Here is a 6,438-nt window from a genome sequence, read left to right on the forward strand (position 1 = left end):
GAAGTCTGAAGGTGGGCAGAGGCCAGGGATGATGTGGGATGTGGGTGAAACTTCCAGACCAGCTCTCTCTACTTCTATTTTGTTATTTTTAGAACATTACCTACTTCTTCATGGTCTTAAGATAGTTCAAGCATTAAGCCCACAATGCAGGCAAGAAGTTAAAAAACAAAAGGGGTGGTGCAAAAGTCTTTTCCTCCTGAGGTTCTACAATTTTACTCATAAAGGGAAACTTATTCTATATTTCACTGGCCAGAATTGTTTTACGCTATAAGGAGGTGAATAATTATATCTTCCATTCTAGCATCTACCATAGAGAAAGGCAATTTAAAGTAGTTGTAATGTGTAGTAAGAACACCAACCTATGTGCTTCCTCAAAGAGCACATATTTTGATTTGATGTTAATTCTTTCATTTTAATTCTAATTAGTACTTTTATTCCTATATAAAATAAAACATCTATGCAAATGCATAATTACTAAATAATTCAGTTAACATAAAAGACCAAGAATGGACCCTTTTCTATTGCAGGACTAGAGGTTTGGGGGTCTGGAGGTGAGGAGAGGAATTCCCTAGACCAGGAGTTGGCAAACTATGGACCAGGGTTAAATCTAGCCCACCACCTATTTTCATACCTACAATTTTATTGAAACAACCATGTTCATATTGTCTATGGTTGCCTTCATCCCACAACAGCAGAGCTAAGCACAGATTGGGGTTCTTCATCTAAAAATTTGAAATCTGAAATGCTCCAAAGTCTGAAACTCTTTGAATATCATCATGATGCACAATTTACCAGGATTTTAGCTTTTGCTCTGGGTCACAAGGGTTTTCAGTTGAGGAGTGACGTGACTTGGCTTATGTTTCAGCAGAGTCCCTCAGGCCACTGTACTGAGAACAACCACAAGGAGGATAAGAGCAGGAACAGGGCATCCGGGGCTAGGATGATAGCAGTGAAAGCAGCACGGGCTGGATTTTGGTTACGTTTTACAAATGGGGCAGATATAATTTGCTACTAGATCAGATACATGGTGTGACAGAAAGACAGGAGTCAAGGTTAACTCCAGGGCTTTTGACAGCTGGAAGGATGGCATCCCTGTCAACCGAGATGGGGAAGAAAATAAATGAAGCAGACTTGGAAGGGAGTAGGGGAGCCCATCGTTACAAGTTAGACTGGAGGTTTCTTCTCTAAGTTCAGAGGCAGATGTTGAGTAGGCAGCAAAATGGAATATCTGACCTACCAGGCGAAAATTTCACCCAGGTGAAAATTTGGGTGTCCTATTTAAATTCCTCACTAAAAGAAATTATAGCGGAGAAAAGAAATCTTTTTCCTTGATCTTCCCAAGTTCTCTGGCTGGGGCCCTAATAAATTAGAGTAACACAAGACAATTAACAAGAGAAAACCAAACAGAAACGTATTAACACATATGTCCCACATACACATGGAAGAACTCAGTGATGAGTAACTCAAGCAGGTGGTTAGAATTGGTGGTATATTTATCTAATTTACTAGGGGAAAGGAAGGGGAAGGAAGGGCACCTAGGGAAAAAGAAATGACTTTTTGGAAAGATAAATGAATCCTTCAGAGTAGAATAGATGGCGGATATAAAAGTCAAGTGACTGTCTGGCTGGGTGTGTGTAAAGTTCTCATCTTTAAGAACATACAGGTTGTTCCCAAGGAATGAAATTAAGATAACCGAGTTCTTTTGAGGTCTTTTGGGAGGCTCTGCTTTTAGATAGTTAAGATATTTCAGGAACTCAAGTGCCTTTAGCTCAAAATAATTCTTAAGCCAAAGTGGCATATTTGGGAGTGTTATATCCTGGTTCCCTTCAAGATCACCAAGAGAAAGGAAGGTAAAGATGGAGCCCTGGGAGCCTCAGTGTTTGGAGATTGAGGTAATGAACATGAACCAGTAAAGGGGCTACTCCAGGGTTCTAGAGACCAAGGAAGAAAGCATTACCATGGGCAGAAACCGGCCAACTCTGTTGATTATGTCCAATATTCAACTCTTGTGCTTCAACTTAATGGTTAACTGTTTTCTTTATAGAACAAAGGAAAATCTGTGCAAATGATGTTTCAGGAATATGATCAGCATGCTTCCAGGTGAAAACACTGTTTTGAAAATGGTAATGAGTGTTCAAAGTGTGCATTGAATCAGAGTAAAGGATTTCAGAAGCCTTTTGGAAAAAAAAAAAACTTTGAAAATTTGCTTTGATAAGTGTTTCCTTGACATATTTGGCTGCATTCAGTGGGATGGTTTTCCATTTTAATGGTTACATTCAGTGGGATGGTTTCTACGTGTTGGACACCTTTTAGAAAGTACTCTTATCCCAGAAAGGACTCAGGTTGGCACCAAACCAGGTCAGAGTTCAAGGTCCTGCTTTACAATTTAGAAACTTGTCTTTTGTTAGCTTGTCCTTCCTATGGAAAACAATGTCAGTTCTTCTCAATGAGGATTATTGGAGGATAAAGGAGGTGCCTATATGAGTCATTTGTTTCAATGCGAGCATGACATTGATTAATATTTGTAGTCTTCACTCCAGCCTTGCCCAGTAGTTCTGAGTTTTCCCTTCAGAAAGCAGTCATATGGAGAAGAGCTGCTGTGACTCTATGCATCACCTAGGGATCTTGTTAAAATGTGGATTCTAGTTTAGCAGGACTTGGGATGGAGCCTGAAATGCCACATTTCCACCAAGCTTCCAGGTGTTGCTGAAGCTGCTGGCCCATGGAGCACTCTGAGTAGCAAGGTTGTAGAAAGTCAGTGAAGACTTTTAGCAGGACAGTAATTGGCTTTTTAAGAAAGCTAATCCTTATTACTGCAACAAACAAATTAGAAGGAGAGAGAATGGAGACAGATCAGAAAGCAAGCCACTGTGGCATTTCAAATAGGACATGACAAGGGCCTGAATGAATGCAGCAACAACAAAGGCAGAGGAAAGGCTGAGAGGCCTTGGAAGTCAAATGAACAGAAATATGGTGATGGATTCGTTGGAAGGGAGACTGAGTGAAAGAAGAGACAAGTCTGAGATGTCCTACATCAACATGCTTTTGCTAAAATAGAACAACCAACTTTAAGACGACAGTCATTCTCTTACAAATACACTCCAGGTTGTAAGTTTCTGCCTCAGGGAAAAGGTTTGGCAAAGTTTCTGGAATCCAGGGATCAAGACATTGAAATAAAAGTCATCTCCTACCTGAATGGTTTAGCACTAATGTGCTCTCTTCCATATGCGTGCTGTTCAATATGGCAGCCACTGACCACCTTTGATGATGTACACTTACATTAACAAAAATTAAATTGACAAAACAGGCCTTTCCTGCACTCCCCACATTTCACGTGCTCAGTAGCCATATTTGGCTCGTGACTACCACATGAGGTAGCACAGCTGGAGAGTGTTAACATCATAGAAGCAAGTCCCATTGGACAACACTGATCTAGATTGTCAAATCACCAACTCTCTTGTTTTAGGTGGAAAAAGAACTTTCTTATGAGAGATTCATAGAATGGACAACACCAGACAAGATGTATGCAAAAGACGTGGAAGTTTTCCTTCCTAGGTTTAAACTGGAGGGAACTTAGAACATAGAGGATGTCCTTCATGGTTTGGGCATGGTCGATGCCTTTGCACAGGGCAGAGCAGACTTCTGAGGAATGTCATCTAAGAAGGAGCTGTACTTGTCCAAGGTCATTCACAAGTCCTCTGTGGAGGTCAGTGAGGAAGATACTGAAGCAGTAGCTTCTACCACCTACATGCTAGTTTGCCAGGGCTTAAGAATCCTCCCCAGACTCTGTACCAACCATCCCTTCCTTTTCTTTACCCAGCACAGCAAAACCAATGGTATTCTCTTCTGTGACTGGTTTTCCTCTCCATAAGGAAAGAGTAGCCATTGGATAGAGTCCTTCTCCTTTCTCTAACTGACCTAATTTTCCTCTACACTTTACAATATGCCTGAAGCCCAAAGTGACATTATTTTTATAACGGTGGAAAATGAGATATTAGGAACCTGATTTTGAAATTCCTTGTTCAGAATGCTTGCCTGTGTGCATTTGCGTATTACATGTTTTCTAGGCCCTGAACTTGACATCCTCCAAGGATACTGTGGTGACTTTGACAGTGGTATTTCTAAATATTTGTCAAAATGACTCTCCTTAAAATGAGGTGTCTCCCCATCCTCCCTACTTCCCCACATTCCAACTGTCAGAGCTAAGTCCTGTGTCTTTCCTTTGTGCAAGGTGTCACCCACGTGTTCCGCTGTGCTATTTTTCTTCCAAACACAAGAAGATAGATGTAAATTTTACTTCTTCTCTGCACAATAGTATTGACATAGGGACCCATTTTTAAGGGAGAATAGAGAGTAAAATAAAGATGGAGGAGGAGGTGTGGTGAGTAGGACTCAGATTCTCAGAAGAGCCCTCTATTCCAGAATGTTACCAACTCTTCAGAAGCCATCACAGAGGGTGAGAGAGCAGTTAACTGAGACCAGCGAGAATTCAGTCCAATTTCCTGGGTGTTTTTGTTTTAATCATAGTTCGCATTCATAGGAATCGGTGGGTCACAATCTCTTTAAATGTGCAAGTATCCTGTTTTGCTGAAAATTTACAATTGCTATAAGGAGGCAGAGGTGATTATATATGCTCTATTCATGGTAATGTAGTTTGAGACAGCTTCATGGGTACACATCACATGTCTTTCTATTTTATTTCAAATATTTACTGAAAGGACAGGTAAGCCGTCTGCAGCCATTTATGCTGCAGGCTTGAAATGCAACCTCTGTGTTCAGTGATAAGGGAACACACTGATGAGTTAGATTGAAGAGAGAGATTGGTACTGTTTTTGAGAGGACAGCTATAAAGACTATATTCCCTCAACCCCGTTGCAGTCATAAGGTCGCTGGGCACACCCTAATTTCATGACACAACTCGTATTTTCATTCTATAGCTGGTTCACTTTTCCCTTTTTACCCAAGCCAGTGACTTAACTGCAGGGAGGAAATGGGACTGAGGCGTACAAGGAAACATCGACATTGTTTGTTGACAAGCAGGAAAGAGGGAGTATCAGAGGTGGCCAGGTTCGTCACTCATTATTCTCCCTTCTCTGCCCAACATTTGGACTTGGAAAAAAGAATCCTAGGTGGGAAAAATCAGCTCATGTGATTCTTTCGCTGCAGAGAGAGCTTCTGAGTGTTACAGACAGAAGCAATGGGCTGGCGCCCTGTTCTTTGTGGAAAGGCATGCCTTCTTGTGCAGCCTTGCAGGAAGTCCAGTTAACTAGGTTAATAGTTGGGAGCTGAGAGTGTAAATAGAGTAGCTTCCTACCATTTATGTGGGAATGTGTTTTTTAGATGATTTGTGGGTTGAGTCAAGTATATTCAGACCATATCAATAGTGAATTATAAATGCGAATGATATTGGTTTGCTCTGTCATAGACCTGTAATACAATCAGACTTTAGCCCTGTAAATCATAATACATAGAAGGTAACAATACGCATATTGCTCCGAGAGGGTCTTGTAAAATTATATGTTTGTCAAATTGCCTTCTAAGAGTTATCACTCAATATTTTGTTTATGTCTTGTAAGGCCTGAAATCCCATGTGCTGCCTTGACATCTGTGGGCTTCTCAGTGTCTCGGAGGCCTGGCCATGCGGTCCGCTGCTCTTGTCAGATGTGTGTGCCCCATTCGCCCACTGAGCAGGAAGGCTCCTCGCCCTTCTAAGTTCTCCTATCAGCCAGTCGGCTGGACTCTACCTGGGTCTCAACCTGACTCACTTCCCGGCCAGCCTGGAAAATTATTCAAACAAGCCTGTAGCATTTGGAGGAGCCAGAAATCACCTCTTTCTCTTGTTACTGCAAAGCCTGCCTTCCATAGCCCCTGCTGGTTCACTCTGTTCCCACATGCAGCTCTCCTGCGACCCTGTAGGGCATGTGGTGTCCTCCCTCCTGGGCTGTGAGCAGATGTGACTAATAAACTGCAGCCAACTTCATCTGTGCCTGTCTCATGCCATGTGTCTGTTTATCTCCTCCTGTTTAGTGGGGGAGAGCTCGCCTTCACCAACAAGGTGAATATGAGATGATCAAAAAAACGACCCTCCAAATAATGATTCCATGTCTATTATGAAATTGCATTAAAAGACATTTCCATTATGCTGAGCAGTGTTTCTTGTAAGTGTTCACAAAATGAATTCCATTTAGAATTTAATCCTAGGAAATAGTTGATCTCACCTATTTATAGACCTATTCATAGGTGTTTACTGGATACCTGCTTTGCATTTGGGCATTTTACATAGATTATTTAATCCTCAGGAAAATAAACCCATGAGTAATCTAAGACTTAGAAGTTAAGCAGCTTGAGCAAGTTCTTGTAGTTAGCATGGGGATAGAACCTGAATCCAATATCTGATAATGCCAAAGACTGGATTCTCTTTAAGAAGCCAAACCGCTA

The sequence above is a fragment of the Cebus imitator genome, unplaced genomic scaffold (genome assembly GCF_001604975.1).
Source record: "Cebus imitator isolate Cc_AM_T3 unplaced genomic scaffold, Cebus_imitator-1.0 Scaffold55, whole genome shotgun sequence".
Classification (NCBI taxonomy): Eukaryota; Metazoa; Chordata; class Mammalia; order Primates; family Cebidae; genus Cebus; species Cebus imitator.